The sequence below is a fragment of the Piliocolobus tephrosceles genome, chromosome 9 (genome assembly GCF_002776525.5).
Source record: "Piliocolobus tephrosceles isolate RC106 chromosome 9, ASM277652v3, whole genome shotgun sequence".
NCBI classification, from domain to species: Eukaryota; Metazoa; Chordata; class Mammalia; order Primates; family Cercopithecidae; genus Piliocolobus; species Piliocolobus tephrosceles.
The window spans coordinates 34,195,733-34,218,459 of NC_045442.1; the positions used below are offsets into that span (position 1 = coordinate 34,195,733).

The following is a 22,727-nucleotide window of genomic DNA, read 5'->3' on the forward strand; positions in this document are numbered from 1 at the left end:
GAAAAGAAAAGAAAAGAAAAGAAAAGAAAAGAAAAGAAAAGAAAAGAAAAAAGAAAAAAAGACTTCATCCTTGGCCTCTCCACATCTCACTCTCAATTCTGACTCTATTCATCTCCTGCCATGGCCTCTACCTACCATCACCTCTATCTCAATTATAGATAATATATTATCTATTATCCTATTATTATAGATATTTTTTCTGAACTATAATCCTGCATCTCCAAGTGACTACTCAACACCTCTATCTAGTGGTTTTTCCAAAAGCAGCATGTGAAAATGGATGGGTACTATCCTTCCCCACAATCAGCTCTAAGCCTGAATTCTTCCTTTCATCCTAGCTCAAACCTTGGCATCTTCCCTAATGCTTCTTCCTCTTTTCCAATGTCCAGTAAATCCCTACATCCCATAACTCTTTCTTTCCAAAATCTCCCCAACCAGTTCTTTCTCCAAGGCAGATCCTCATCAGCTCATCTCAAACTCCTGGTAGGGTAGGCAGGGAGACTGGAGTCTTTGAAAAGGTAGTTCCTTACCCAAATATCTTCCTCCAAAGCCCAAAATTCCATATCACCAAAGCGTCATATTGTGCCCGGTGGGTCATCAATAATGGACTGGCTAAATCCATCATGGTTCATCCATACAATGGACTACTATGCAGAAGTATGTGAGGCAACAGTAAGTGGTATTTGGTGGGGAGGTAGGTGCAGAAACCTTGTGTAGAATGCTACTATTTGTGCAAAAGGTAAAAAGGAAGAAAAAAGGAATATGTGCCTATTTACTTGTATGTGGATAAAATGCTTCTGAAAGATACATTTTAAAAACTGATAACATTGGCTGGCTCTAGAGAAGGAAACTAGGGCCTGGGTACATGGGAAAAGAGGATACTTACACATTCTGAAATTTGAAAACCGTAAATTTAATGCCCATTCATATAAATAATTACAATTAAATACAAAATATAAAAATAGGGTTACAGCTCTTTTAGAATTTGTCTAGCAGATTTTCCAGTAAAAAAAAAATACAAAATATGGTAAAACCAAAAAGGGAGGGTATGGCATCAAGTCAGCCCTGGTTTCCCTGAAGATCCTATTGTGCTATAAAGGAGCCTCTGGATAAAATGAGCACTCTGTGTTAGTTTCCTGTGGCTGCTGTAACAAACGGCCGCAAACTTAGTAGCTTTATACAACAGAAATTCATCCTCTTACAGTTCTGGAAATGCAAAGTCCAAATTGAGTCTTATGAGGTTAAAATCTAGGTGCCAGTAGGGCTGGTTCCTTCTGGAGGCTCCAGGGCAGAATCCGTTTCTTGCCTCTTTCAGCATCTGGCAGCTGCTGTTATTTCTTGGCTTGCAGCCCCTTCCTCCGTCTTCAAAGCCAGTGGCATAGCATTTTCTATGTCTGAGCCTGCCTCTCTCGGCTTCTGTCATGTGTCTCTTTTGTAGTCTAATCATCCTCTGCCTCCCTCTTATAGGACAACACTTGGGATTAATTTAGGGCCTACCTGGATGATCCAGAATACTTTCCTCATTTCAAGATCCTGCAAAGACCCCTTTGCCCATACAAGGAAACATTCACAGGTTCCATAGAGTGAGAAATTGGATATCTTTGGGGGCTGTGATGTTTAATGTTATGTGTCAACTTGACTGGGCTACGGGATGCCCCGATAGCTGGAAAAACATTATTTCTGGATGTGTCTGTGAGGGTGTTTCTGGAATCGGTAGACTGAGGAAGGAAGATCCACCCTCACCCATGTGGGGGTGCATCTCCAACCTGTTGAGTGCTGAGTAGAACAAAAAGATAGAGGAAAGGGCAAATTTGCTCTCTTTCTGCTTAAACTGAAACATCCATCTTCTCCTGCCCTCAGGCATCAGATAACAATGCTCTTGGTTCTCAGGCTTTAGGGCTTAGACCAGCACTTACACCATCAGCCACTCAATTCTCAGGCCAGATGGCAGATTATGGGACTTAGCCTCCATAGCCGCATGTGCCAATTCCTGCAATAAATCTCCTCTCTCTCTCTCTCCATATATATATATATAGCTATGCCAAAAAAGCATCTTTAAAATTGAATCCGATTTTTTTTAGTTTAAACATGTACTTTCAAGTTTACCACACTGCTCACACTCTATATTGGCATATTTCCAATTTATTCATTACTTATTCGGCCCCTGAAGGCATTTGAGTTTGCAGCCTCTGGGATAAGGTCTTTTGTGATGGAATAGAGGCTGCCACATTTTCAGAGCGAAAGCTGTTAAGATAAGGACAACTATGTTTACAGCCATATCCTGTTATATAGGAGATCTATCTATATGTGTATGTATATCTATAGCTATCTATTTCCTCTATTGGTTCTGTTTCTCCGTATAACCTTGACTAATACAGGGGCCATTATTTAGCCTACCATACTCTCAAGTAACTATGGGAATTTATTGAACATTTACTGTGTGCTAAGTACCATGCTAAATGTCTTAATGCAGGTGCCCCTTTAACTCTCCAACCTTGTAAGTAGCCACTGCCCCTAATCAGCAAGCAATAACAGCTAACACTCATTTGATTCTTATTATGTGCCAACCTCTCTTCTTGGACTTTAGATGTATTAACTCTCCTAACCCTCACAGCAACCCATAAGGTTTGTATTATTATCTCCATCTCAGAGGTAGGGAAACTAAGGCATAGACAGGTTAAGTAACCTGCCCAAGATCTTCTAATAAGAAGCAAAATTGGAATGTAAGCCAAATCACATAATTACTAAACTATCTGCCAGTCCAGCTTTGTTCTTCTTACTTTATAGCAGAAGAAAATGTACCTGGCTCTTGATTGTCCTTACTCCATTGACACAATGAAAGTGGTACTGTGATTTGAGGGTCACCTAGGAGGTGAGTAGGCCAAATATTCGGGTTTTTTTTTTCACTGCCTGGATGTGTTCCTTTGCGTTCAGTATTGTCCTTATATCCCCTTTGAAACTAAGCATTCTTGGAGGAGTAACATATTGTCATTAATGCAGTGGTGTTAATAGGTTTACTGATAATTTTTTTGAGATAGATTCTTACTCTGTCATCTAGGCTGGAGTGCAGTGGTGCAATCACAGCTCACTACAGCTTCAACCTCCTGAGCTCAGGTGATCCTTGCAACTCAGCCTGGATGTAGCTGGGACTACAGGCACCTGCCACCACAACCGGCTAATCTTTTTGTCTTTTTGGAGAGACAGGGTCTCACTATGTCTCAAACTCCTGGGCTCAAGCGATCCTCCCACTTTGGCCCCCCAAACTGGCACTATTACAGATGTGAGCAATCATGTCCGGCCCTGAGAAATGTTTATAATAGAAAGAGAAGCACAAACTTGGAGAGTTAATAAAGAGAAAGCTGGTATATGGCATGCCAGGGTCAAAGAGTTGGTGGAAGTTTGCAGAATAAAGTCAACCAACTTCTGTTCTGGGAGGAAGAAGACATGGGAAGAAGAAGAGAGAAGAGAGAAGAAGGAGAAGGAGGAGGAGGAGCAGGAGGAGGAGAAGGAGAAGGAGGAAGAGGAGGAGAAGAAGAAGAAAAAAGAGAGAGAGAGACAGAGACAGAAACATAAAAGCAGGCTTGACTTGACAAATGAAAATTAGAGTGTCAAATTTGCTTCAAGGTAGGCGAAGCTAAAAGTGTGGAACAACCAGAAATTGGAGCAGGTACTTTACTGGGAAGCAAGGTGGAGAGAAGAGATGATAAAAAGAACTCACTTCTTTAGACTTTTCATTCCAATAAAACCCCAGTCCATAACCACAATCTGTTAACTCAAGAAGTATTCATTAAATTCCTACTGTGTGCTCAGGGTTTTTCTAAGAGCTGCCACTGGAGAGACTCCCACCATCATGAATATAATCATGATGTAATCAAAAACTGGCAACCCAGGGGCCTAATTCTAAAAGCAATTTTTTTTTTTTTTAGCCAGGAAAGCATTTTAAAAATTGAATCAGATTTTTGAGTGTAAGCATGTACTTTCAAGCTCACTACACTTCTCACATTCTATGTCAGCATATTCCTATTTATTCATTACTTATCCAGCCCCTGAAGGCATTTGAGTTTGCAGCCTTTGGGGTAAGGTCTTTTGGTATGTGATAGAGGCTGCCAAACTTTCAGAGTGAAATGTGTTAGGCCAAGGAAAACGATGCTTACAACCATCTTAGTAACACTAGAAGGTCAAGGTCACACACCTGACCTTTCAGTCTCGTTTGTCCACTACGTGTACCCCATTAGAAGACCCATATGTCATAAATTTTACTGCCACAAATTACAGAGTCAGATCATTTGCCACTTTGTTCTCCACCCTTGGCTGTCCTGGGAGGCTGAGGGTTGTTTCTCTTTCTCAGTACATTGGTAAGTGTTTGTCTCAATGGCTTTTAATGGGTGGGCAAGATTCACCTTTAGTCTTCACGTGTACATGGGTCGTGTGGCTAAGAGGGTAGTTTGGTTCAAGACTCATTGGTGGCTGGCAAGGCCTGAGGTACCAACAGGATGTCAGATGATTCTGCCAAAAGTGATTGGATGTCAGAGTTAGAAGAGAAAGCTTAGATTCATTCATTCATTCAACAAATATTGAACACTAGCATTTTGCTGGATGCTGGGATCACAGCAGTAAAAGACAAAGTTCCTGTCCTTGTGAAACTTATGTCTAATAATGCAGCTATGCAGAAATCATGTATGCAGTCCAATGCCTTTAGCATACAGACAAGGAAATCAGGGTCATATGGGGCACATGAATTGCCTAAAGTCATACAACTTGTAAGTGACAAAACAGGGCTGAAAAAAGGTTTGATGCTGATTGCCTGGCTTTTTCTACTTCTTCCTTCCATCTTACCTTCACATTTTTCTGAATGGTTTTTATCAGCTTTCATTTTCCACAATGATCCATCCTAAACCATTCTGCTACTGAAGTTGACCTTATTGAGGTCTCCTGATCTTGATTATCTATTGATTCTTCCATCTTCAACAGTTGAGTTTTTTGTCCCTTATTTGTAGAGCAACTTCCTTCCTTTATATTATGTTTTTTTTCCCCTTTAAGTTATATTCAAAGGCTTTACTACCTTCTGTAGTTATTTTATTTCTACAAATGGGTTAAATCCTTAAATCTTTGTTTAAGAGTGGGTTTTTTTGTTTTTTGTTTCTTTTCTTTGAGACAGAGTCTTACCCAGTCACCCAGGCTGTAGTGCAATGGCGCCATCTTGGCTCACTGCAACTTCCACCTTCCAGGTTCTCCTGCCTCAGCCTCCTGAGTAGCTGGGACTACAGGTGTGCACCACAACATCCAGCTAGTTTTTGTATTTTCAGTAGAGACAGGGTTTCACCATGTTGGCTAGACTGGTCTCAAACTCCTGACCTCAGGTGATCTTTCCACTTCGGCCTCCCATAGTGCTGGGATTACAGGTGTGAGCCACCACACCTGGTCTTAAATTGGTCATTTTTACAGAAGAGTACATGCTACATGATTCCATTTCCATGAAATTTTTGGAAAGGGAGATTCCAATTACATGAAATTCTAAATATTCTAGAAAAGGGAAATGTATCAGTAGTTGCCTAGGGTCAGAGGTGGGAAATTACTGCAAAGCGCCACAGTGGTTTTGGGGGACAGAAATGTCTTATTTGTTCAATTTGGTGGTGGTTACACGTGTATATACATATGTGAAACTTGCCAAACTATATGCTTAAAATGGATGTTTTATTGTTTGTAGATTATACTTCAATAAAGTTGACTTTTTGAAAAAGAAACCTTTTGAAATAGGCTTGCCTCTCTGCAAAGAAACAACTAGGATCTGCCAGCTACAGAGTTCAGACTTAAAATGCAAAGACTTAACTTCAGAGAGTGAGACTGGAGACGTGAATCTGCTCAGCTCATTTGGTTTCATTTGCCATGTGCCTGTCATGATGTAGGATTTTGCAGCAAGGAGTGTGATTCTGGTATCTATATATATAAAATATAGATACATATTTTTGTGTGTCAGTGGGGGGTTGTGGAGAGGGGTAAGGAGTGGAGAACAACATGGTCTTTAAATGTGAGCCAAATTCTCCACCTAGTACTTAATTTATAGGGCACTGCTCTTGTCCAGGAGAGAAACCTGGCTATGGAGAGTCTTTAGAGAGGCATATAAATATGGGCACATCTATTCTGCTTTATGGTTGAATTATGGACTTTTCAAGCATAGTTTTTATTATATGTGTTTTTTACCATGTAAGCTGACTTTACAACTTAACTATCCCTCATTTAAAAATCAACTCTACTCTATTTTCAGCATGATTAGGGCTAAAGAATAGAACCAAATTCCAGGTCCATCACTGTCTAACTTCCCTCTGGGATATTTGGTGGGATATTTTCCTGGAGTCTTGACTCCATTTATCAATCTGCAACTAAGCCTGGACAGCTCCTTGTCTCTGAATATGGATGTCTATGTGCATGTGTGAGTAAGTGGCTGTGGTTGGTGGCTTTGTCTCTTCTATTGACTTAGAAGTATTTCCAAATTCCTGGAAGTAATAGGTTAAGTTCATTTTTACAATAATATGACTATGTGCAGTGGTCTCTGTGGTTACCTGATAAATGCTTGCAGACCATTTGATTTCCTCTGCTTTTCTAATCTCCAGTTGTAATTACAATTTCATGTTTAAGGGGCTCAGTTAAACACCCTTGGTGTGTAAAACAAAATGCCCCCACAGAAGCACCACAGAGCTGGGGAAACTATCCCAGGGGGTCCATGCAATTAGTTCACTGAAGTTACCCAATCTTTCTCCAGCCTCAACCTAGCCTCTGGGTGATGGACATTCTGTTTTGGGGAATGATTCATATACTATTTATTCCTGGCAATATTTTAGATTTGCTGTGCACTTTGTGTGTTTCATAGTACTTTCACATTATCCTCATAACCAACCTGGGAAGTATATTGGACAGATATCCCCATTTCACTGACAAAAAAACTGAGGCTCAGAGAAGCCTTGAGATTTGCCCAAAGTCGTATGGTGAATTAGCAGCAGAGTTGGAACAAGGACCAAGAGGTGCGGACAATTAACTATACAAGGGCAGAATAGAAACCTTTAGAATTATTATGAAGGGATTTATCAGTCAAATATATGAGGAAGGCAGCCACAATTTATTGAATACCTATTATGTGTCAGGCATTATGACGGAAGCTTTATGTATATTACCACCTTGAAGATCATAGAAAATGTGTGGAGTTGTGATTATGGAGGGGATGGCGAGATGTGGCTTTTTTATTGTCCCATTTTACAGAAGAGGAAATTAAAGGTCTAAAAGAATGAATAACTTGTTCAAGGTACTGGAAGGAAATCCAGCCACCATTCCTTTTATTTTCTGTTTCATTTTATTTATTTAATTGACAAAATAGTATTTATATATGGTATACAACATGATGTTTTGAAATATGTATACATTGCACAATGGCTAAATCAAGCTTATTAACATATCCATTTTCTCATATACTTATCATTTTGTGTGTGTGTTGAGAACACTTACATTCTATTCTCTCTCTTTTTTTTTTTTTTTGAGACGGAGTCTCACTCTGTCACCCAGGCTGGAGTGCAGTGGCCGGATCTCAGCTCACTGCAAGCTCCGCCTCCCGGGTTCATGCCATTCTCCTGCCTCAGCCTCCCGAGTGGCTGGGACTACAGGCGCCCCCCACCTCGCCCGGCTAGTTTTTTGTATTTTTTAGTAGAGACGGGGTTTCACAGTGTTAGCCAGGATGGTCTCGATCTCCTGACCTCGTGATCTGCCCGTCTCGGCCTCCCAATGTGCTGGGATTACAGGCTTGAGTCACCGCGCCTGGCCTACATTCTATTCTCTAAGCAATTTTCAAGTGTACAATACATTGTTGTTAACACTAATTGCCGTGATGTACAATAGATCTCTTATTTCTCCTACTTAACCAAAATTATGTATACTTTGATCAACATCTTCCTAGTCCACTTCCTTTATCCCCAGCCCTGGTAACAATCACCATTCTACTCTCTGCTTCTGTGAGTTCAACTCTTTCAGATTTCACAAATAAGTGAGATCATGTGGTATTTGTCTTTCTGTGGCTGGCTTATTTTACTTAATATAATGACCTCCAGGTTCATCCACGTTGTTGCAAAAAACAGAATTTTCTCCTTATAAAGGCTTGATAGTATTCATTGGATATACATGCCACATTTTCTTTTTCTGTTTCTTTTTTTTTTTTTTTTTGAGACAGGGTCTAGCTCTGTTGCCCAGGCTAGAGGGCAGTGGCACAATCTCAGCTCTCTTCAATCTCCACCTCCTGGGTTCAAGTGACCTTCCCATCTCAGCCTCCCAAATAGCTGAGACCACAGGTACGAACCACCATGCCTGGCTAATTTTTAAATGTTTTGTAGAGAGGGAGTTTCACCGTGTTGCCCAGGCTGGTCTTGGACTCCTGGGCCCAAGCGATCCAGCTGCCTTGGCCTCCCAAAGTGCTAGGATTACAGGTGTGAACCACTGCCCCCAACCTGTGCCACATTTTAAAAATCCATTCATCCACTGATGGACGCTTAGATTGATTCCATATTTTGGCTATGCTGCAATGAACATGGGAGTGCAGATATCTCTTTGACACACTGATTTCATTTCCTTTCAATATATACTGGGTAGTGGGATTGCTGGATCAGATGGTAGTTCTATTTTTAGTTTTTTGAGGAATCTCTACAGTTTTCCATATGGCTACACTAATTTATATTCCCATTAACAGAGTACGAGGATTTCCTTTTCTCCACATCCTCATCAACACATATCTTTTGTATTTTTGATAACAGACATTCTAACAGGCATGAGATGATATCTCATTGTGGTTTTCACCTGCATTTCCCTGGTGATTGGTGATACTGAGCATTCTTTTTCATATGCCTCTTGGCCATTTGTGTCTTCTTTTGAGTAATGTCTGTGCAGGTTCTTTGTCCATTTCTAAACTGGGTTACTTGTTTTCTTGCTATTGAGTTGTTTGAGTTCCTTATATAGTTTGGGTGTTAAGCCACATCGGATGTATGGTTTTAAATATTTTATCCCATTCCACAGGTTGTCTCTCTTCACTCTGCTGATCACCATTCCTTTTATCAGAATATCCAAGAATACACAGACGACCAAGCCCCAGTCACTCCTTAACCTCAGCTTCAGCCTCTACTTCCTTCTCTCAGCCTCCACCCTCATTATTGATCTTCATCTTCAACTTTGTTCTCAAACTCAACCTCATTCTCCATTTTCATCTTCTCCAAGTGATCAAAATCAGTCTCAATAAACAGTATTTAATGATAAGGAATTGCATGTTTCCTGAGTAACCGCACCTACTCTCCAACTTGCCAGCACAATTTCGGACACGCTATTTTTCTTTTGGCAGTCGGTAGGTAGTTGTTTTTATGTATTTCCATTGAATAAGTTTGTGTGTTGTTTTCTCCAGCAATTGGTAAGTCCTCCAGGATAGGAACTGTGGCTGCATTTTAGGCTAAGAAGATAGCATAGCTGTATTTGCATTGTAGGCAGTTAATATGTTTGTTCCTGGTGATGACATATGTACTCTCACATTAGGTACACAAGATTTCTTCACTGATCATTTTCATCTGCTGTTTGTGTTGGATCTAGTTTATCACTTTTTCTTATTTTCATGATACATTATTTACTATTATCATTAGATTTTACTCACTGTATATTTATTGTGCTAGGTAACAGGAATACAAAAAGAACAGACACAAACTCAACTCAGACTTTAAGTCTAGTGGCACCAACTAAGTTTCTCTCTCTCTCTCTTTCTCTCTCTCTTTTTAGACAATGTCTCACTCTGTTGCAGGCTGAAGTGCAGTGGCTTGATGATGGCTCACTGCATCCTTGACCTCCCGGGTTCAGGTGATCCTCACACCCCAGCCTCCTGAGTAGCTGAGACTACAGGTGCATGCCACCTTGCCTGGCTTTTTTTTTTCTTTCTTTCTTTTTTTTTTTTTTTGTAGAGACAGGGTCTCCCTATGTTGCCCAGGCTGGTCTCGAACTGCTGAGCTCAAGCAATCTCCCTGCCTCAACCACTCAAAGTGCTGAGATTACAGGCATGTACCACTGTGCCTGGCCTGTTTTTCTCATTTTTAAATGCATTTTATTTACTTTGGTTTTGTACTTGTTTCCAAGAAGTAATTCAACTTGAAAGAATAGCCACAATTTTGTGAAAAATTGTTGGTTTCTTCTTGCAAGGACCAGGAGAGACAGCAGCTTTTGAGATGTGATTCTTTTCAATGTTTCTTTAACCACAATATAGCTGAATTTGCTCTTATATTTGGCATGCTTTGCATTTTTCTAGCATTCAACCAGACTCCTCTATTTCCTTTTAATGAGGAGGAAACTTAGGTTAAATAAAAGTGCACCCCCCTCCCCTCCCCGAAGTAGTAAGATGCTAAAGAAAGATTAGGAACACTTGTACAGAAAGCAGAAAGGAGAACTTTTCATGATTCGTGATCTTTGCCTTGGAAGGAGATTGATTTGTTATGTTGGATAACCCCAGCCATGGCTAATTGCAAGATGCCCATGCTTGGGGAGTATAACAGGCTGGAGCTGTGGTGTTCTCGCCTGACTGAATCTTAGTGAAGGAGTGTGTAGAGACGCACGCTGCCCTTTCCTCTCAGTGTGCTGATTTAGAGCTGGAGTAGATCAGTGTGTGAAGCAAAAGTATAGGGTTCCCTGTCCTAGAACCTTCTAGTTAGGAAAATACTTTGTCACATCTTTTAGAAGGCAGTCAACTAGATAAACATCATTTTGTTTCTCAGAGCATAAAGAATAAATTCTAAGCCAGACACAGTGGCACATGCCCGAAGTCTCAGCTACTCGAAAGACTGAGGTGGGAGGATTGCTTGAGCCTGGGAGTTCAAATCTAGCCCGGGCAGCATAGAGAGACCCCGATCTCTAAACAAACAAACAAACAAAAAAGCTAAAACAAAAAACGAAAGAAACAAAAAGAATAAAATTCAAAGTGTCCCCTCCCTACTTATGGTATCTGTCAATAAAACTGATTACATTATTATTGCTGTTTCATTTTCCATTGTCCAATGTAGTTTACTATGGTGGTTTCACAGTATAGACCAGAGTAGTAAATACTTTAGAAGAATGGGAGTTTGGGATATATTTTGTGATGCAGAGCAGGTAGGAAGGTGCACATCCTTTGCCCAGTATCTTTATCCTGTTATGTATCTTTATTTTTTTCTAGATCCTTCATAATCAGGGGCTCCCTTATCTCCCTAAACTTGTTTTCCATATGGTTCCTCAATCAAAACCCCTCTCACAGGTTAGGTCAAGTTTCCTTATTTTCCTCTCTCCCCCACAGGATACAAATCCCTCCCTCAGTTCCCCTTGGGAGGAATGCCTTTTCTGCCTTTCCCAATCCTTTCCTTCCTCCAAGGTCCACTTTAGACCAGCGTCCTCCATCAAGTCCTCCCTGACAGCTCCTGCTCAGCGCCCTCTTCCTTTGCTGACCTCCTCACATACAATGCTGTGTGATAATAATAGCCTCCATTGGCTCAGTGGTTGACAAAGCACTGCCCTCACTTTTGATTTTCATGAGCCCCCAGGGGTTGTTAAGGATTTTCTTGTCCCCAAGAGAGAATGAAAAACCAGCCCAAGGCCATATTGCCAGTAAATGGCAAAAAACTGGGATGTCAGTCCAGGTCCTTGAAGTCCAAAGCTTTTCTATGACTGTCCTTTGTCTCTAACTCACACATCTATACCTCAACAGTGCCTAGCTCAGTGTTGTGAAAAATCAGATGCTCCAATAACTATTTGTGGATTGCTGTATTGATCTCAACAATATCACCCTATATGCCACCTGCTCCCAACTCAAAGTGGCTGTCTCTATTTGTCGTGAGCCATCAGCATGGATGAGTGAGGGTCTGCAATGCACAAGAGGTGGAAGGTCTGCTCTTTCAGGCATCATCTGTGATGGAAGCTGCAGTTGAGGACCGGGGTCTCCAAGGAGGCTATCTGGGAGGGGCATGATCTCCCTGAAGAGAGAGTGGGGTGGAATACCTCTAAAGCAAGGCAGAATGAGGACATGATTTCACTTGTTTATGAGGGGCTTTTTAAAACCAAAGAAAAGGAATTTTTAAAAAAAACACAGAGAAAATCTCTCTCCTTTGGCTGAGTGACATTTCATGCCTGTTCATATCGTTATGTCAGTCTTTGAAAAATGAAGAACTAAAGCAGTCTCTTTTCTCACTAGACAAAAGGAAGAACTGGGTGTTTCCCCAGGAGGAGACCCAGATGTGATGAGTGAAGCATTAGGATTGAAGCTGAGTCACCCTAGCACTGGAGGTGTGGGGTGGGGTCAGAGCTTTCTCCTGAGTCTTCAAAGCCAAAGTGCATAGGGCCATAGCCACACATACTTGTTGGCTGCAACCAGTGCTGGTATTGTCAGCATCAGGGGCATGGTTCAGGGAGAATCTCCAGCTGTCTTTCTTTCAAAATAGATCTTCTCTAGATCAGGTGGGCTGGTGTTTTGTTAATGACTTAAAAATAATTTAAGATTCGCAAGAAGGTACAAAATAGTACAGAGAATTCCTTTGTACCCTTCACCCAGCTCCCTCCAGGGATAACATCTAACCATTATTCATTTGTTTTTAATGCAGTATTTAAGAACAAATAATTTATTATTACCTCATGGTTCTGAATGTTGACGAGCTCCGCTGGGTGGTTCAGTTGCTATCACATGACAGCTGATGCTAGAGTCATTTGGAAGTTTCTTCTCCTGTGTGAAGCTGGTCTAGTCAGGCATCTCCTTCTCCATGCAGCCTCTCCAAGTGGGTAGCTCAGGCATTCTAACAGCAGAGCGGTGTCAGCGTGAAGATTTCTTCTATGGTGGCTTCCTCAAAAGTGGTTGCTCCAAGAGGCCTGAGTGAAAGCTGAAAGGCTTCTTATGATCTAGTCTTGAAAGTCCCAGAACATTTTATTGGTCAAGTAAGTCACTAATGCCAGCCAGATTCAAAGGAAAGAGAAGTTAGACTCCACATCACAACAGAAGTGGCAAAAAAAAAAAAAAAAAAAAAAAAAAATTGGATGGCTGTCTTCAATCTACTACAACTGCCCTGCAGTTTGGTGGTCACCAAATGAGTGGATGAGCATGCTAAGGAAGAGATCATTAGAACTGGTATTACAGTCATTAATAGGATAAGTCCTTATGTCTGATTGGCCCTATGACAATTGTCATTCAGTTACTGTGTCACAGCACCAGTAGGTAGTATTTGTTCAATAAATGTGTGACAGAGGCTCATGCCTATAATCCCAGCACTTAGGGAGGCTGAGGCAGGAGGATTACTTGAGCTCAGGAATTCGAGACCAGCCTAGGCAACATAGTGAGACTCCCATCGCTACAAGAAATAGTAATAATAATAAAAACTAGCTGGGCGTGGTAGCGCGCACCTATAGTCCCAGCTACTTCTCAGGAGGCTAAGGTGGGAGGATCACTTGAGCCTGAGAGTTTAAGGCTGCAGTGAGCTGTGTTCTTGCCACTGCAATCCAACCTAGGTGACAAAGCGAGACTCTGTCTCAAAAACAAAAAAAAAAGGGTGACAGAGAAATTGAATCACCTTCTCAACTCACATGTAGTAAGTGGAAATAAGTAGAAAAGTAGTGACTATCTCTGTGGACTTTAGGATAAACCCTGGAATTGGCCTTGCACTGCTGTAGCTTCTGCTCTCCAAATAGGCTAGCATCCATAGAATATTTTTATATATGCATCCATTACAAAGCAATCCGCCTGGAAGAGATGAGGCACTGTGCTAGGTGTTCTGCAGGATGCCAAGATGGCTTCAGTATGGCCCACACTCTTTGGAACGTGGAGAACAATCCTTCCCCAACTTCTGCTGGGGTCTTATTTTCCAGCCTGGGTGTTAAGCATAACTGACAAATGGAGAGGACCTAGGTGGTAAGGGGAAATGGCTAGGGGAAGCAAGTGGCACGATTGCTGTGATGGTTAAAACCCGTTTGTATGGTTGTCCGAAGGGAATCGGCAGCTTGCTTCTAAACAGCAGCCTCTCTCTGCCTCTCTACAGGAACCGCCCCTTCCGGCTCTCTCTTGGGCAGAAAGCAGGGAGTGGAGATTGGTATGCTGGATTTTTTTTCTCAAAAACAAACAAACAAACAAAAAAACTGTATCCTCTTCCCTGCCTAGATGTCCAGTTATCCAGGGAACAATTCTTTGAGCAGCTATTGCCCGAGTGGAAAGAATCTTTACCGAGGGGTAGGGAACATCCAATCTCTGGTGAGTGGAGTTGGGGAAGCCTTTCAGGCAGGAGCACAGGGAGCTTCCCAGGGGCTGGAGAAGCCAGGAGAGAGCTAAGAATGACCGTGGTCTTCTTGAATTAAGGAAAAGTCTCGAAGTGAGCGACTCAGCTGGTTAGTGTATTGAACACGCTTCCTGCGATCTTCTTCCTCAAATTAAGGATGATGATAGTTCCAATCCGGGTGTTTGTGGGAAGGAAATTCAATGGCGCGGAAATCAGGTAGGAAATGTGAAATGGGCGTGTAACAACAAAAGAATGGAATGAAAGGGCTCCACCTGGAGGCCTTTTCTGGCGGCGGTAGCGGAAAAGTGGGGCCCAGGTGTATCTGGGCAGTGGTCTGGGAGTCAGAAGAAGAGGGGGGAAGGTTCTCGGGCTAAGACTCCCTCATAAACGATGTCAGATTGTGGAGTTCTGGAATGATGGAATGGACTGGAAGAGAGCTGTGCATGTGTGGACTCTGGAGAGTGTGATGAAGCAGAGGGGGAGAAGCTGTCTTCACTGGGGAGAAGCGGTGAGCCAAACGCCGAGGACCAGGCTTATAGGGCGCGCTCTCTGCGGTGGCGTTGCCAGTTTTCTGTGCCGTTTTCTTCCATACCTCCGTGCGTTTGCCCGTGCTGTGCTTTCTGCCTGGAGTGCTGTCCTCTCTTCTTGGGCCTGGATGATACGAGGTTTTAAGGTTCGACAGAAGCGCCAGGACCATAGGAGGGCCCTTTCTGATCACTCCAATTTGGATTGGGGGCCCCTCTTCTGTGTCCCCTGTGACTTGGATGCCATCGGACATGAACTCCATGAAAGCAGGGATTGTATCTGTCTTGCTCACTGTAACGTTCCTAGTGCCTATAGCTTGTAAATTCTCAATAAATGCGAATTTACTGAATGAAATATCACTGTTATAGCTCTGCCAGTATCCGTTATCATAGGTATTACAGTTGTGAGTGAACTTGTCTGTCTTTCCCACAGGACTATGACCTTCCTGAGGGCAGGGACCATGGCTTATCCATCTCGGTATGCCCGGCACATTAGCTCAGAGTCTGGGAAATAGTGGCTTAGCAATATTTGTTGAATGAATGTTAAAAAGGAAGTGGGTAGTCTGGGGGTACAGGAAGGGTTAGTGATTATAAGCTCTGGCTCACAGTAGGATTACCAGGAGAGCTTTAAAAATACTGATGCCTAGGTTAGGCCTGGTGGCTCATGCACGTAATCCCAGCAGTTTGGGAGGCCAAGATGGGAGGATTGCTTGAGGCCGGAGTTTCAGACCACCTTGGGCAACATAGTGAGACCCATCTTTATTAAAAAAAAAAAAAAAAATTAGCCAGGCATGGTGGTGTGCACCTGTTGTCCTAGATACTTGGGGGGCTGTGGCAGGAGGATCGTTTAAGACCAGGAGTTCAAGTCTGCAGTGACCTATAATTGCACCACTGCCCTCCAGCCTGAGCAACAGAGCAAGATCCCGTCTCTAAAAACAAACAAACAAACAAACAAAATTGATGCCTAGGCCTCACACCAGACAAATAAAAACAGAGTCTCTGGGGTGGGGCCCAGGTATCTGTATTTTTAAAAGCTCCATGGGAAATTTTAATGTTGAGAATCACTGGGGCTAGGCTCCAAAGGAATGTCAGAATTTTAGAGCTGTCAAGAGAACATTCCAGAACAGAGTCCCTATCTGCTGGAGAGGGAAGGGCTTTAGTTCTTTTTCCAAACTGTGTAGGTAGCAGAGCAGAAGAGAATAAGAAAGGCTGCATTCCATCCTATCACTCAATGGATTTTCTCTGGGAGGAGAACTGAGGTAGTCAAACGTGCTCTGTTTTCGAGAAATTAGGGCATTTCCAAGAACAACAGTCTTTGCCATCATTCCCAGAACCAGCAGAATCAGCATTACCTGGGAGCTTTTTAGAAATGCAGAATCTCTTGGCTGGGCTCCATGGCTCACACCTGTAATTTCAGCACTTTGGGAGGCTGAGGTGGGAGGATCGATTGAGCTCAGGAGTTTGAGATCAGTCTGGGCAAAAAAACTGAAACCCATCTCAACATCACCACCAACAAAATAGAAAAAATTAGCCGGGCATGGTGTTGTATGCCTGTAGTCCCACCTACCTGGGAGGCTGAGGCTGATAACTTGAGCCCAGGAGCTGGAGGTAGCAGTGATCCGTCCGTGATGGCGCCACTGCACTCCAGCCTGAGTGACAGAGGGAGGCCCTGTCTCAAAAAAAAAAAAAAAAAAAAAGCAAAAAGCAGGAGCTCAAGCCCCCCCCAAGCCTACTGAATCAGAATCCATTTACACAAGATCCCCAGGTCATTCCTGTGCACTTAGAAATCTGAGAAGCATTGACTGAGGTAGTTGTTCTCAAAGTGTGGTTGGAGCATGGTCAGGGTAGGGGTGAGGGTGAAAGGTGGGCTGTGGTTCTTACATTCTGGTCAGCTTCAGAATTATCTGTAGGGTTTATTAATCACTGATCACTGGGACAATTCCCAGTCCAAAGGGAAATTGATTAACTCATAAACCATTTCATTCAGTAAGCCTGGGGTGGGGCATAAAAATCTGCATATCCAACGACTTCCCAGGTGCTATTCTGTTGATTCTGGATCACTCTTTTGGGCTATTACAAATAAGACTGTTATGACCATTTACGTATAATTCTTTGTACAACTACATGCTTTCAAATCTTCTGGGTAAATACCAAGGAGTGATGTTGCTGGATTGTAGGAGAATTGTATTTAGTTTTTTAAGAAACTCCCAAACTATTTTCCAAAGTAGCTGGACCATTTTATCATCCCACCAACAATGTATGAGAGTTCTAGTTCCTTCATATCTTCAACTCTTCGAATGGTCTACTTTAATGTAACCCATTCTAATATGTATATGGTTTTAATTTGCATTTCCATAATGACTAATGAAGTTATCTGTCTTTTCATGTGCTTTTTTGCCGCCTATATGTCCTCTTTGGTGAAGTGTCTGTTCAAATCATCTGCCGTTTTCTTTTTGGGTGGGTTAATTGTTTATTGAATTTTTTTCAATTAGGTTTTGAGAGTTCTTTATATATTCTAGCTACTTCTTTTATCATATATATGATTTGCAAATATTTTCTTCTAACTTGTGGCTTGTCTTTATTCTCTTAGCAGTGTCTTCCAAAGAACAAAAGTTTTTAATTTTGATGAAATCCAGTTTATCAATTTCTTTTTTATTAAACGTGCTTCAGTTGTGTCTAATCTTTTTTTTTTTTTTTTTTTTTTTTTTTTTGAGACAGGGTCTTGCTTTGTCACCCATGCTGGAGTGCAGTGGCATGATCATTGGTCACTCCAACTTTGCCTCCTGGGCTCAAGTGATCCTTCCACCTCAGCGCCCCCCAAGTAGCTGTTACTACAGGTGCTCACCACCACGCCTGGCTAATTTATTTTATTTTTTTTTGAGACAGGGTCTTACTCTATCTCCCAGGCTGGAGTGCAGTGTTTCGATCTCGGCTTACTACAACCTCTGCCTCCCGGGTTCAAGCTTTTCTCCTGCCTCAGCCTCCCAAGTAGCTAGGATTACAGGTGCCCACCACCAAGCCTGGCTAATTTTTTGTATGTTTAGTAGAGATAGGCTTTAACCATGTTGACCAGGCTTGTCTCAAACTCCTGACCTCAAATGATCCTCCTGCCTCGGCCTCCCAAAGTGCAGGGATTATAGGCATGAGCCACTGTGCCGGCCACGCCTGGCTAATTTTTTTTTTTGTAAATACGAGGTTTTGCCATATTGCCCAGGCTGGTCTTGAACTCCTGAGCTCAGGCAATCCACCCTCTTCGGCCTTGCAAAGTGCTAGGATTACAGACATGAGCCACCAAGCTGGGCTAGGTCTAAGAACTCTTTACCTAACCCAGGGTCGTAAAAATTGTCTCCTATGTTTACTTCTAGAAATGTTATCATTTTAGGCCTTACATTTAAATCTATGATCCATTTTTTTGTACATGGACATCTAATTTTTTCAGCATCAATTGTTGAAAAGACAATCTACTAAATTGCTTTCTACCTTTGTTGAAAATCAGTTTTTCATATATGTGTGCATCTATTTCTGTTAATCTAATTGTCTGTCTTTAATCTGATACATTGTCCTTTAAAAAGTTAATAGTTTCTGGCCGGGCGCGGTGGCTCACGCCTGTAATCCCAGCACTTTGGGAGGCCAGGGTGGACAGATCACGAGGTCAAGAGATCGAGACCATCCTGGCCAATGTGGTGAAACCTCATCTCTACTAAAAATACAAAAAACCTACTAAAAATACAAAAAAATACAAAAATTAACAGGCACGTGCCTGTAGTCCCAGCTACTAAGGAGGCTGAGGGAACCCGGGAGGTGGAGGTTGCAGTGAGCCGAGATTGCACCACTGCTTTCCAGTCTGGTGACAGAGCGAGACTCCATCTCAAAAAAAAAAAAAAAAAAAAAAGGTTTCTTTTAAACAATTTAAACTGTTATTTTAGATACAAATTTTATGTGCAGATTTGTTACATGGGTATATTGCACCCAGATAGTGAGTGTAGCGCCCAATAGGTAGTTTTTCAGCCCACATTCCCCCTCCTTCCCTCCCCCTTCCCCTCTCTAGTAGTCCACAGTGTCTATTTTTCCCATGTTTACATCCATGTGTGCTCAATGTTTAGCTTCTACTTATAAGTGAGAACATGCAGTATTTAGTTTTCTGTTCCTGTGTTAATTCATTTAGGATTATGGCCTCCAGCTCCATACATGTTTGCTGCAAAGGAAATGATTTCATTCTTTTTTTGTGGCTGCATGGTAATCCATGGTATATATGTATTACATTTTCTTTATCCAATCCACCATTGATTGGCATCTAGGTTGATTCCATGTCTTGGCTCTTGTGAATAGCATGGTAATAAACATACACATGCATATGTCTTTTTGGTAAAATGATCTATTTTCCTTTGGGTATATATCCAGAGATGGGATTGCTCGATCAAATGATAGCTCTGTCTTAAGTTCTTTGAGAAATCTCCAAATTGCCTTCCACAGTGGCTGAACTAATTTACATTCCCACCAACACTGTATAAGCATTCCATTTTCTCTGAAGCCTCATCAATATGTGTTGTTTTTTGACTTTTTAGTAATAGCCATTCTCACTGGTGTGAGGTGGTATCTCATTGTGATTTTGATTTGCATTTCTCTAATGATGAATGATGAAGAGCATTTTTTCATGTTTGTTGGCTACTTGTATGTCTTCTTTTGAGAAGAGTCTGTTCATGTCCTTTGCCCACTTTTTAAGGGGGGTTGTTTCTTGCTTGTTGATTTAAGTTCCTTTTAAATTCTGGATATTAGACCTTTGTTGGATGTGCAGTTTGCTAATATTTTCTACCATTCTGTAGGTTGTCTGTTTACTCTGTTGATGATTTCTTTTGCTGTGCAGAAGTTCTTTAGTTTAATTGGTTCCCACCTGTCAATTTTCATTTTTGTTGCAATTGCTTTTGGGGACTTAGCCAAAAATTCTTTGCCAAGGTTGATGTCAAGACAGATATTTCCTAGGTTTTCTTCTGGGATTTTTGTAGTTTGAGGTCTTACATTTAAATCTTAATCCATCTCGAGTTAATTTTTATATATAGTGAAAGGTAAGGGTCCAGTTTCATTCTTTTGTATATGCCTAGTCAGTTATCTTAGCAGCATCTATTGAATAGGAAGTCCTTTGCCCATTGTTTATGTTGGCCTTGTTGAAGATCATGTGGTTGTAGACATGCAGCTTTATTTCTGAGTTTTCTATTCTGTTCCATTGGTCGATGTGTCTGTTTTTGTATCAATACCATGCTGTTTTGGTTACTGTAGCCTTATATAGAATATTTCGAAGTTGGGTAGTGTGATGCCTCTGACTTTGTTCTTTTTGCTTAGGATTGCTTTAGATATTCAGGTTCTGTTTTGGTTCCGTATGAATTTTAGAATGGTTTTTCTAATTCCATGAAGAATGGCATTAGTAGTTTGTTAGGAATAGCTTTGAATTTGTAAGTTGCTTTGGGCAGTATGGCCATTTTAATGATCTTGATTCTTCCTTTACATGAGGATGGAATGTTTTCCCATTCATTCGCATCATCTGATACTTTTGAGCAGTGTTTTGTAATACTCATTGTAATAATATTTCACTTCCCTAGTTAGCTGTATTCCTAGGTATTTCATTTTCTTTATTCCAATTATAAATAGGATTATGTTCTTGATTTGACTCTCATCCTGGATGTTATTGGTATATAGAAATGCTACTGGGCCGGGTGCGGTGGCTCACACCTGTAATCCCAGCACTTTGGGAAGCCGAGACAAGTTGATCACAAGGTCAGGGGTTTGAGACCAGCCTGGCCAACATAGTAAAACCCCGTCTCTACTAAAAATACAGAAAATTAGCTGGGCATGGTGGCAGGTGCCTGTAATCCCAGCTACTCGGAAGGCTGAGGCAGGAGAATCGCTTGAACCCGGGAGGCGGAGTTTGCAGTGAGCTAAGATTGTGCCACTGCGCTCCAGCCTGGGCAACAACAGCGAGACTCTATCTCAAAAAAAAAAAAAAAAAAAAAAAAAAAAGAAACGAAATGCTACTGATTGTTGTACATTGATTTAGTGATACATTGTCTTCATTATTGTGGCTTTATAATAGTGTTAGTCTTTCTACTTTTCCTTTTTCAAAGTTGTTTGGGCAATGCTTCTTTTCAAAGTTCTTCAGACTTTGCATTTCCATGTAAATTTTAGAAATACTTTTTCAAATTCTATTAAAAAGTTTGCTGGGATTTTTACTGAAACTGCATTGAATCTACAGATCATTTTGGGGAGAATCAACATCTTAAAAATTGTGTTTTCAGAGTCATGAATATGGTATATCTCTCTATTTAGGTTTTTAATTTCAATGTTACTTTGAAGTTTTCTGTGTACAATTCTTCCAAAACCTTTGTCAGATTTATACATAAGCATTTTATATCTTTCAATGCTCTTGTAAATAGTATTTTAAAATTTCAGTTTCCAATTGTTCATTGCCAGGGTTTAGAAATACCATTATTTTTTGCATATTGATCTTGTATCATGCAACCTTGCTGAACTCATTCTAGGAGTTTTTTTGTAAATTCTGTAAGACTTTCTGCATAGACGGTCATGTCACCTGTGAATAGAAAGATCATGTCACCTGTGAATAGAAATACTTCTTTCTTCCCCACTGGATACTTTCATTTTCTTTTCTTTATTATTTCATTGTCTAGATTCTCAGTACAGTGTTGAACAGGAGTAGTAAGCGTACATATTATTATCACGTTCCTGATCACAGGGAGAAAGGATTCAGTCTTTCATCGTTAAGTATGTTAGCTGTAGATTTTTTAGAGATTAAAAAAAAAAAATCATGTTGAGGATGCTCTGAACTATTCCTAGTTTGTTGATTTAAAAAAAATCAGAAATGGATGTTGGGTTTCATTAATAATTTCTCTGCATTTGTTGAGATGACTATATAGTTTTTAATTTAATTAATATGGTGAATTACACTGATTTTTCAAATGTTAGACTAACCTTATATTCCTGGGGTAAACTCCACTTGGTCATGAAGTATTATCCTATATATAGCTGGATTCATTTTGACAAAATTTTGTTTAGCGTTTTTGCACCTATGTTCGTAAGGGATATTGGTCTGTAGTTTTCTTATAATGCCTTTATCTGGTTTTAGTATCAGGGTAATGCTGGCCTCATCAAATGAGTTGAGGAGTATTCCTACTTTTTCAATTTTCTAGAAGAGTTAATGTAGATTTGGTATTATTTCTTCCTCAAATGTTTGGTAGAATTCACCTCAAACAAATGAGGTCATCTGGGCCTGAAGTTTTCTTTGTGGAAAGGTTTTTAATTACAAATTCAATTTCTTTAATAGATAAAGGGCTATTCGAGACATCAATATCCTTTGGAATGAGCTTTGGTAGTTTGTGTTCTTCAAAGAATTTGTCAATTTCTTGTAATTTGTTAAATGTATTGGCATTGATTTTTCATAGTATTCCTTTATTATCTTTTAATATGTTTAGGATCTGTAGTGGTCACCTGTCTCATTTCTTATATTAGTAATTTTTTTTTCCCTAATCAGTCTGGTTAGAGTTTTATCAATTTATTGATATATTCAAAGAATCAACTTTCGGTTTCATTGATTTTTTTCTCTTTTTCTCTTTTCTATTTCATCTCTGTTATTTCACTTCTTCTACTTACTTTAAATTTAATTTGCTCTGTTTTTTCTAGTTTCTTGAGGTGGAAGCTGAGATCCACCAATTATTCAGTTCATTGACTTTAGATCCTTCTTCTTTTCTAATATAGACATTTAACGCTATTAGATTCCCCCAAGTAGTTTCCCACAAATTTTGATATGTTGTATTGTTGTATTTTCATTTTCTTTCAGTTAATAATACATTTTCTTCTTCTTCTTCTTCTTCTTCTTCTTCTTCTTCTTCTTCTTCTTCTTCTTCTTCTTCTTCTT

At 40.7% G+C, this 22,727-nt stretch overlaps 1 long non-coding RNA gene and 1 pseudogene across 5 annotated transcripts in view; both read left to right on the forward strand.

Annotated features, from left to right (window-relative positions):
• LOC111538783 overlaps window positions 1–22,727 on the forward strand; it is an 82,949-nt gene that overhangs the window by 31,479 nt on the left and 28,743 nt on the right. The window lies entirely within an intron of this gene.
• Window positions 963–1,038, forward strand: LOC111538946 (annotated as a pseudogene).